At 35.8% G+C, this 10,657-nt stretch overlaps 1 long non-coding RNA gene across 1 annotated transcript; it reads right to left on the reverse strand.

Annotated features, from left to right (window-relative positions):
• Nucleotides 1–1,783: 1,783 nt before the first annotated feature.
• On the reverse strand, nucleotides 1,784–10,070 carry LOC309386609. Its single transcript, XR_014174454.1, has 3 exons — nucleotides 9,991–10,070; nucleotides 5,148–5,274; nucleotides 1,784–2,259 (listed from the first exon to the last, which is right to left on the reverse strand). It is a non-coding gene; the product is annotated as an uncharacterized lncRNA (long non-coding RNA).
• Between the last annotated feature and the right edge of the window lie 587 nt (nucleotides 10,071–10,657).

The raw sequence follows: 10,657 nt of genomic DNA on the forward strand, positions 1-10,657 counted from the left end.
TGAGGTATACAAAAAAACCAAATCCCTTACTAATCTATTAGGAGATCTAGTGGTACCTAGCTAATAACCTATGAAGAGTATGGTATATCAGTAAAATTATAGCATGCTATCATCCTGATCAATAAACATTGATATTATTCAGAAGCAGACTGCCTTTTGATACTGAAGCTAACATATAGCTATAAAGTCTAGAATACTCTGATACATATATTCTCCAATTTGATTGAAATTGGTGACCAATATTGCATCTTTTAGCAAATTTCATAGTATTACTATAGTGTATATTATATGAAGTTCTTCCTTTTAGTTTTCCTGAATCACATATTGGATCGTGATAAAAAGTTTTCTAGATAGTTTTGCCATATCATGCAGAATGTTGTAGTCCCCTTCAAAACTTTTTATAAGCCACCCCTGCTTCCCTTCTCACGGATACAAGTCTTGTAATTTCATTCAGAACTCTTCCAAAATGCAGGGACCACAATTTAAACTCTGGTTAAATTCTGAGGTTGGTAAAATGAGGATCCACATATATTATGCTGACTCTGTAAACCACTTAGAGAGGGTGCAAAGCACCAATGAAGCAGTATATAAATCTAAGCTATTGCTGTTGCTATATATTCTATAAAATAATAGGCACTTCATGGCTAATTACTTATTGGGCTTTTCCTCCTTTTTCACTCTTGCCACATACTCAATCCACACTGTATCAAATGGTCTATCACAGTACCATAACCCTTGCCTAGTTACTAGCTCAGATTCTATAAGCACATATGTGAGTTAGGATTTTACTCTCTTGCCTCATTTTACACCAACTTATATTGAATAGCATTTGGCATTTTAATTTACTTAGTTGTTTACACTTTTAATATTTGGACACATTTCAAAACAAGCCCTATCATTTCATTAAAACAAGAAAACCACAATCCAACTCAGCATATGGCAACAATCTTTACAATTCTAAGACTGTATGTATATAGAAATGTAGAGATGACCTTGGAAGCCAATAAAGCAAGTAAAACAGTAATTCAGTCCTGGGAAAATGGAAAGCCCTAGGAAAGAAGTTCAAAATAAGTCCACCCTGATTCTTTTTGCTTTAAGGGGGAACAGAGAGAAACACTGACAGGTTTTCAAGGTTCTGTCATTGTTCCCAATAACACAATAAAGTAGCATTACTGGAATCCTTGTGATGTCCGTTTCCTGAAGTGGTCTGCCTCAAAGAGCTGACCCTATGGAAGAGCTCTTTTTAACTTCAATCAGAATAGATTTGGAAGGGACTTTGGGAGTCTTCTAGTCCAATCCCCTGTTTAAGCAGGAGACTTCTTTTCTTAAATGCTAGTAGGAATAAGTACCATCTAAACCTTAAGGAAGGCTGCTATAAAGGATGGGACAATTAGAAAAAAACAAAGCACAACACTGCCCTATGTAGGCCCTCCCTCTGGTAGAAATCCTAGTCCTACCTGAGAAGATAGGGGCTGGTGAATATGCTTTTCCAGATATATGGGGAATTTAAACTTTAAAAGAAGCCATATGCACAGGGTGGTAATACCAGAAGAAAAAAGTGCTGCAAGCAAAATAAAACTCTAAAAGGTTCTTACATAGAATACAATGACAGAGTTGGAAGGGACCTGGAAGGTCTTCTAGTCTGATCCCCTGCTTAGGCAGGAAACCCTACACCACTTCAGACAAATGGTTATCCAACATCTTCTTAAAAACTTCCAGTGTTGGAGCATTCACAACTTCTGGAGGCAAGCTGTTCCACATTAATTGTTTTAACTGTCAGGAAATTTCTCCTTAGTTCTAAGTTGCTTCTCTCCTTAATTAGTTTCCACCCATTGCTTCTTGAAGTTCAATGAGGACAGATTTCAAACAATGATAGTAGAAAGCTTGTTGTGGAGTGAGAAAGCATAGAAAACCAGGATAGAGAAGGAATAGGAATCTCAGAAAGAAGGTAGGGTTGTTTTTCTGAATAGTGTTACTCCACTTGCCTTGGATATGGATTGCATATGCTATAATAATGTGGTTTTTTTTTCTCCTGGCTTTCCTAAGTGACCGCTGGCCATGGTGCTTGAAAAAGGCTGCCATGCTTTGTAATAGTTTTATGTTTCTTTAAAATTTAAACTTATTTTTGGTCACATCTTTATTTGGAGATGGCAGAAATAGAGAACAGAACTTCCGGTTTAGTCCTAGAAGCAAGGGACCAGGCAGATAGATAGCTTCTTTTTCTCCCTCATTTTCCATTGTTTTCTCATAGGATTTTACCTGGATATGAAAATATTAGAAAATACAATTAAGCAATCCATGTCATATACACCAAATTATATTTGCATCATGTTCACTAAGTATATAAATTACAATGCATCAAGGTGAGACACATTTGTTTGGAAGGATACTCTTTGCTAATACCAAAGGATGCGTTCATGTGCCATTTAGCTTTCTGGGAAAATGTGCATGACCTTCAGTCTATAACAATGCTAAGGAAGAATCTTAATTTTCAACCTCCACAAAGAAAAAAGATCTCATGTTATTTCTTGGGACAGGTCTTGGCTCAGATATTTTGCTACCTGATGTAAGGAAACTTTCCCCCCCAAAAAGTGAAGGTCCACTATGCCTAATATCAAAAAAAGCACTTGAAAGTCAACATCTCACAAACACTTTTGGTCATCTTTTCAACACAAATCAGATCTATCACTATGATGTCTCTTGAAGACCCATTATCTTCTTGCCAATAACAGAACCAATGTGGTCCCTGAAAGTATGTATTTAATTATTCCTTATCTTTAAAGGCACCATTTGCAACTAATAGAATAATTCTTCTCCTTTCCACATCACTTTGAGAAAGTGCAGCATTGATGGTTCATATTATTCTATCTCCTAGGGGAGAAACTGTTGCCAATAGGAATGATGTAGCTGATCATGATATGCAAAGTTCACACCTAAATATTTCTTCTTCTTTTACATGAAAATAATGTTTATAGAGTGTTGTAGCTAGAACACTAAAGCACTAACTTCTGGTTTCTCTTTCAGCATAGAGTACAACCTGCCATTTTACTTTATATGGAAAGTTATCAAAATCTTATAATGAAAGTTTACTAGCCATTAATCATTATTTAGTCGCAAAGAGCACATTATCACTTCTGGTCTACTTTTTGAGCTTTAATGTATCTGTGTGACACATACTTTTAATTCATTATTTATTTTTACCTATTATTCATTGTTCTAGGTACCTCTGTGATCATTAAAATATCACAAAAGTACATAAACAATGATTATAGTGAGATGATTATAGTGAGATAATCTGATTATAGTGAGATTATGATAGCCAGATTGGTCTAGTGGATTAGGCACCACTAGATTAGAAGGCACCTACTTTTAGGAGGGATGCTGTGGCTCAGTGGCTAAGATGCTGAGCTTGTTGATCAGAAGGTTGGCAGTTCAGTGGTTCGAATCTCTAGCGATGCATAATGGAGTGAGCTCCCATTATTTGTCACTGCTTCTGTCAACCTAGCAGTTCAAAAGCATGTAAAAATGCAAGTAGAAAAATAGGGACCTTTGCTGGGAAGGTAACAGCATTCTGTGTGCCTTCGGAGTTTAGTCATGCCGGCCACATGGCCATGGAGACGTCTTCAGACAGTGTTGGCTCTTTGGCTTTGAAACGGAGATGAGCACCTCCCCCTAAAGTCAGGAACAACTAGCACATATGTGCAAGGAGAACCTTTACCTTTTAAGTTAAAAAGCAGGAAACTGTGTTAAGTCCCGCCTTAGCCATGAAAACCATCCTAGTGACCTTGGGCCAGTCACTCTCTCTCTCAGAGCAACTCACCTCACAGGGTTGTTGTTGTGGGGAAAACAGGAAGAAGGTATGTTTGATATGATCATCATCTCCAGTTATTTGTAAAAATATATTTTAGAAAAGGGAAATGACTAGAATCCTGAACAGAAGTTCTCCATATAACCATCTCATTTTAATGCAGGCTCATTTATAAGTGGATTTTGAATTTGTGGACATATGGAGGGTAAATTACTTTTTCCTCAAACTATTGAAATTTGGCATGAAAACAATATATAATTGATATGCGTTTCTTAACATTTCTATAATGACTTTGGTTTGCACTCTCCAGTTAGAAGTATGCATTACGTATTATTTGATATATGTATTCTTTCCTACATCTATTTTTCATCTATGATATTCTAGAGTATGCAATCTTTCTCTTAATTCCACCCTTGGTAGCCACTTATCTCAGTTATTTTGGAAGTCAGTTCAGACTCCGCGTCCTAATCCAATATTTTTGTAAATTCAGTAGAGCATCTGCAGGGAAATGGCACAATGTTATCCACTGTACGCAGTCAAGCCTAAATTAAGACAGTGTCATCCAAAGATAAAAGGCTTTTAGATAACAGAGCTGAAAGGACATCTGCTTAAGGTTTGGAAAGCCACTGCTTGTCAGAACAGAAAAGGCTAGATGAACTGAGAAACTTCACAGTCTCTACAGCTAGTACATCTTTATGTAGGCATCGCATTGTATTTCAACTTTTTATTATAGTCAGGCACTGGTATAACATGGATTTTATTCTCTACTGCAACAACACAATGTAAATCCCTAGCACACAGGGATTTCTTTTAGTTCTCATGTGTAAACTACAATGGATTTGTGTGTGCTTCAAAATTGAATAAAGACTTCACTTTTTGTGGTCAATAAAACTGCTATTTAAAGTTTTAAACAATGCTACACATTGGTATAGTGTAGCCAACATATTTTTAAAGTCATTATATTTCCTTTACCTATTTTAATTATTTGAATATTTGCCCCATTTTTTCCTATATTTTGGTAATCTTGTTTTGTACATCCATTGCCTCACATTATTTTTCTCAGCTCTTTTCAGTATTACTTGATTTTACTTTCTATAGCCTATTTAATGAAATACATGCTTTTTAAGAGTTTGCAAGGCTCGTGAGTTATTTTCAGTTAAATTATACAGGCTGCACAGCTGCACAATTTCTATTTGAGATTGTGCTTAGATATATTTATATTATCATTACTATAATTATCATTCTTAAGCTTTTTCAATTTTTGTTCATTTTCTTTTACCCAACTAATTAAGGTGTTCAATTTTTTGGAGGGTGTGTGTTAAAAAGTAATAAAACCTACCTACTAATTCTGAGAAACAGTAAGTATTTGTTTCAGTAAATCCAGTCTTCCATTGGGTATCAACTGGTTCTGTCCATTATTTGGTCCTTCTGATGATTAGCTGATTGTGCATGAACTTCTTAGGAAACTGAAATGAAGAAATGAATTTAAATGGATTTGAGAGATTACTGCATGTTTCAGATTTCAGTTAGCTTCTTCTGCAAGTCCATTTTTACATACCTCTTAAGTGATTTTTTTCTTTAACATTGCAAGCCATTAGCATCTTTTTTATCTGTGTTGTTAGACTCTAGCTACAGTAGTAATATATCTATAAAGCTATTCAGGATTTCCCCAAATAAGCATCTGCATTGGAATCAGCATTATCAATTTACAGTTAAGAGCTAAGAGATTGAAAGTACACTGCTGTAAACCTGAAGCCTTTTCAGTGGTGCTGTAAAAATGCTGATTTCTGTTATGTATTCCTTAACTGTGAAGAAAATACACTGCTTGGGGAATGCTTGATAACTGTATAAAAATGTACTTATCTTCTGTAAGATAATCTCTACTCTAACTTAAATATGCATTACAGGTGGCATGTGAGGGCTTTCTCTCCCTTCTTACACTCATTCCCTTTCAGAATGAATTTAATTCTAGTGATTCATTCAACATCTTCCCAAAATATATACTTCCTACTATAGTTTGGTTATTGTGTAAAATACACCAGCATGCTTTTAATAAAAATTATACTGTGCTTTAAATTGTGGCCAATGATTTCCTCTTTAGGCTGAATCAGCCTTCCAATTTTATAATGTTCCCATAAAGCAATGTTCCTGTGAGCTGGACACAGATATTATACAAACTCTTGTTCACTATGGCAATACTTCTCTGATTTCAGCAGTCTTATTCCACTTTGTCAGAATTTTATCTCATACTGCAAAATCTCTTGTGTTCTACTGGCATTCTTCTCTAAAACCTTTCACTGAAGCAACCCCTGCTCAGTGCTTTAGTTTGATATCTCAATTTCTAATAAAACAGTGTACAAGTTGTCTATATTTCTAAACTGACCAATAGACTGTATTTGATGTCTTAAAAGTATAATTCTCAGTGAATATTCCAAAGCCAGCCCTGACTTAAGGAAAAGGAAATATGGATATATTTCAAGGAAATAAAGAGACCAATGAGAATTGACCTTTGATAAACTATGTTCATCAAGGCCACTTAAATATTAAAGGTGTTTGCTTAAATATATATATGCTGGTTTTGTTGTATTCGGCCACTTAAATATTAAAGGTGTTTGCTTAAATATATATATGCTGGTTTTGTTGTATTCGGGTCTTTTCCCGTGTAAGGTTGAGATTGTCTTTGCAACGTTTCGGCAGGATCACACCTGCCATCTTCAAGCTTGAAGATGGCAGGTGTGATCCTGCCGAAACGTTGCAAAGACAATCTCAACCTTACACGGGAAAAGACCCGAATACAACAAAACCAGCATACCTACACCCGTGAAAATCTACGAAAACATATATATATATATATATATATATATATATATATATATATATATATATATATATATATATATATATATATATATATATATATATATATATATATATATATATATATATATATATATATATATATATATATATATATATATATATATATATATATATATATATATATATATATATATATATATATATATATATATATATATATATATATATATATATATATATATATATATATATATATATATATATATATATAAGTTTCAGTCCAAAGACCCCTGCACATAAGTATTTCTGCTTGTACATGTACGATTTACATATAGTCTATCTCCACATACATACCATTCATATGCTATCTATATTCTGTTCTCAAACAGCTTTAAATGGATTTCATGGGCAAATCTTAGTACTGGCATCACATCTTCAAATTGGATCTAATTGGTTTTCTTCACATTTTTATTTCTGTGAACATCTTGTGTGGTCTTCAACCAGAGAGTTGCTATAAATGCAGCCAAAATATAACATATTCAGCAAGATGTTTAATTTTTTTTTTTTTTTGCTGAGGCACCAGATGCTCAGGTTTGTAACAGAAACTGGTTTCATGTTTCAAAGCAATGAAGTATGGAGATATGAATTCAAATCCCCATTGGACAACAGAACTACATGCAAGTTTCTTACAATTTTTGGTTCCAGTCTTCTACATACTTGTTCACAAACACCTAGGTACCATTGTTCACAATGCACAAGTTTAAGAAGTTACACTTGTTATGATTTCTTTCACATCAAATTTTTGATTATTGCACATAAAACCATGTGAATTGAAGGTAACCAATGTTTCTTTATTAACATTTGTAATTTGTTAGTTAATTATTTGAACTTATAGAAATTATCTCATTTTCCAGTATATGAAAAATTATGCACAGGTGATGCAGATAAATTGATTGACTTCTACCAGTGGAGGTCAGTGAAGATTATATTATAAATGTACAGACATAAGCTTAATATGGGTGATTTACGTTTATTAGGAATTTATTTCTACATACATTACTGTCAAATGGAGCTCTAAATAAAACTATATATTTATAAATGTTGTTGATTATTGTTTTAACAGGTATATTGGAATACTGAAGAATATTTAGAAATATTAAACAGTCTGAAAACTTAAAAATCTGATGCATTTTTAATAACGGTATAGCTCTTGTGATACAGAAAAAAATCCCACTGTGTTCTGAAATCTTAGGACTTCACTGCATATTCTCTTATTTCTTTAATAATTCCAAAATGTATCAGTTTAATATATGGATAATCTTTGATGACATCAGGGTATAAACTGGGAAGAGCAGTTACAAGGTAATATAATTGTTATAGTAAATATAAAGAAACTAACGTTAGAAGAAAAACTTTTACAGCACTGATTTCCATAATTTCTTTTTAAATGTTCAGCTGTACATCTGGCCCCCTCTCAATTCGCAATATGTTAAACTATATGATTAAGAATGAAAAATTAAGAGTGATATTTCTCTTTCATCATGCTAATGGAAATTAGACATCCCATGACCTTTTGGGACATTGTTTCAGAAATATTTTCTTACCTAAACAAAGAAATTGAATGACCATGGATGGGCAAAAAAGCAGTGAGAGAGAGAATGATTTCAACATCATACTGGCTTCCCCATTGATCTTCTTTGTCAAGGATCATCCACAACTTTGCCAAATTTCAATCCATTGGGACTTATTGGTCCCAGATTTTGGACTCATTCTTTAAGTTAGCCCATTTAAGGTACCTTGATTCAAAAATTGTTTCCCTACAATGTATCATTTTGCCCAATTGAAAGTTACAAATAATCAAACAGACATGAGAGTTTTAGTAGTATATCATTTGGATGATCTAAAGCAAAGACCATTTGTGAAGCAATTTTGTTTTGCAATAAATGGCCTCCTATACCCAACTATTAGTATTTCCAGTATTGCTAGATTTCAAGGCACTGAAGATATACAAGAGTATCTTCTGTAACAGTTCCCATTTGATGGTCAATAATTTAAAACCCAGTATTTGGATTCTTTTACTTATTCTGTTATCTCTCTCTCTCCCCCCCCCCCCCCAATCCCCATTTGGAGTTGGAGTTGTCTGAAGCCCACATTATAATTACTATAGGTTGTACCACACAGGGCAACCACATTACAATTGCTATAGGTTGTACCATGTATGACCAGTTTAATTTCTTGTTATAATATACAAAAACTTTTAATAAATGGATTTCTGCCAATTAGCTACAAGTCAGTACAATTTTGCTTTGTGGATCTGATGGTTAAAGTTGACATCACTACTATGACACACATTGTGAGGATGGAGCACCACAGTTTAAATATTTCAGTAGACAGGCCCACATTTCTCTGGAGTAGGGCCATGTTCCTGCAGCATTGTCTTCAATTTGCCAAAGTATTCCACATAATGTAAATCATTGTGAGTTGTCTAAATGCTGGACTAGAACTAGAGAACTAGGTTCAAATCCTCTTGAACATGAAGTAAGTTCAGGTCAAAATCTGTCTCTCAGATAAACATATTGTAGAATTCTCAATAGGGAATGGATGAATTTGAGACCCATTTACCATTTTGCAGTCAATATGAAACCAAAAGGGCATGTTGGGAAATTTCTGTGCTTTTTATATGAGGAAGTTCCAGTTTGTTTCCCCTTTTTAAAAAAATACAATGACATGCTCCTTGATTTTCAATGTACAGAGTGCAATCACTTGAGGAAGTTAACCAGCAACTCAGATGGTAATTAGATGATACACAACTACTTCTGCTTTCCATCTTCTACCCAGAAAGGTGCTGGACCTCTCAAACAAATATATAGAGGTAGCTTTGAGATGGATGAAGACAAACTAAGTTGCTCAGATGTGCCATGGTGGAAATTTACAACCAGTTCTGGATACTGGTGGGGTGTTTCTGGAGGAAGCCTGGAATTGTTTAGGTTCTATCAGTGGAGTGTAGGAGGAGCCATTATGAACAGGGATGCTTTGAGAAGTTTTAGTTATGGGCTATAAATTACAGCCTTTAAAAAGGATAGATAAACAAATTGACAGTACTAAAACCATCTTTTTGGTTTTCCCCCCAAGAAAATTGAATTTATATCAGGACCACCAATTCTTTGCCCAGCCCCTTTAAGGAAACAACAGACACAGGCAGGCAGGCAAGCAAGCAAGCAGACTCAAACTAACAGCAGATACAGTCGAGAAGCAACTCATGATCCCCCGAATAGGCACAGCCGATCTTTAAAAAACACAAAACAAAACACCGACCATGTACGTATGTATATTTCAGAATGCATGCGAGAAAATACACATACCAAGCCATGATCTCAGCGCGAAGTGGCGGGGGGGGGGGGGGGGAGATCGCAGCTTTTCCCTTCTCCTGCCAAGTTATCATTGAGAAAACAGACAGGCAGAGTGACGTCCTGGGTCAGACTAAGTGCGGCTCGACTCTACCAAGGAAACAGGGAGGCCCGTGTATCCCTCGGATGCCCGCCGCCGCCTTTCTTCCACTCCCCAGCCCCTCCGCCTGATGCGGAGCAGCTGTTTCAATGGGCCCTGTCCTGCAGGCAAGCTCACCCATCCCCAGGCAGCTGCTTGAGGAGGGGGGCTCGGGCTGCCTCGGACCAGCATCTCCCCCCTTCTCCGGCTGAGGTCGCGGAAGCCCAGTGAAAGGAGGCGTGTGTAAAGATTTTGCAATGTCCCTGCATGGTGTTGTAGACTTTCCTAGCAAAAAAACCGGCTTCGGCTTCTTTTCAATCCCCGGCGACTCACCTGATTAACCCGCCTGCGGTTCTGCCCTGACCAGGTAAACCGAGTCCAGACCTTATATCATTATACACATCTGGAAGCAAACATCGCACCCGGGGCATTTTTATTTCCTTTTTTTAAAAAAGCCTTTTACAAATTGGAGAAGCTGATAGCGCTGTTACACTCCTCTTCCTCTCCTCCGCTCCTACCCCCCCCCCCCAAACCCTCTTCCGT

The sequence above is a fragment of the Natrix helvetica genome, assembly GCF_964273705.1.
Source record: "Natrix helvetica genome assembly, chromosome: 2".
NCBI classification, from domain to species: Eukaryota; Metazoa; Chordata; class Lepidosauria; order Squamata; family Natricidae; genus Natrix; species Natrix helvetica.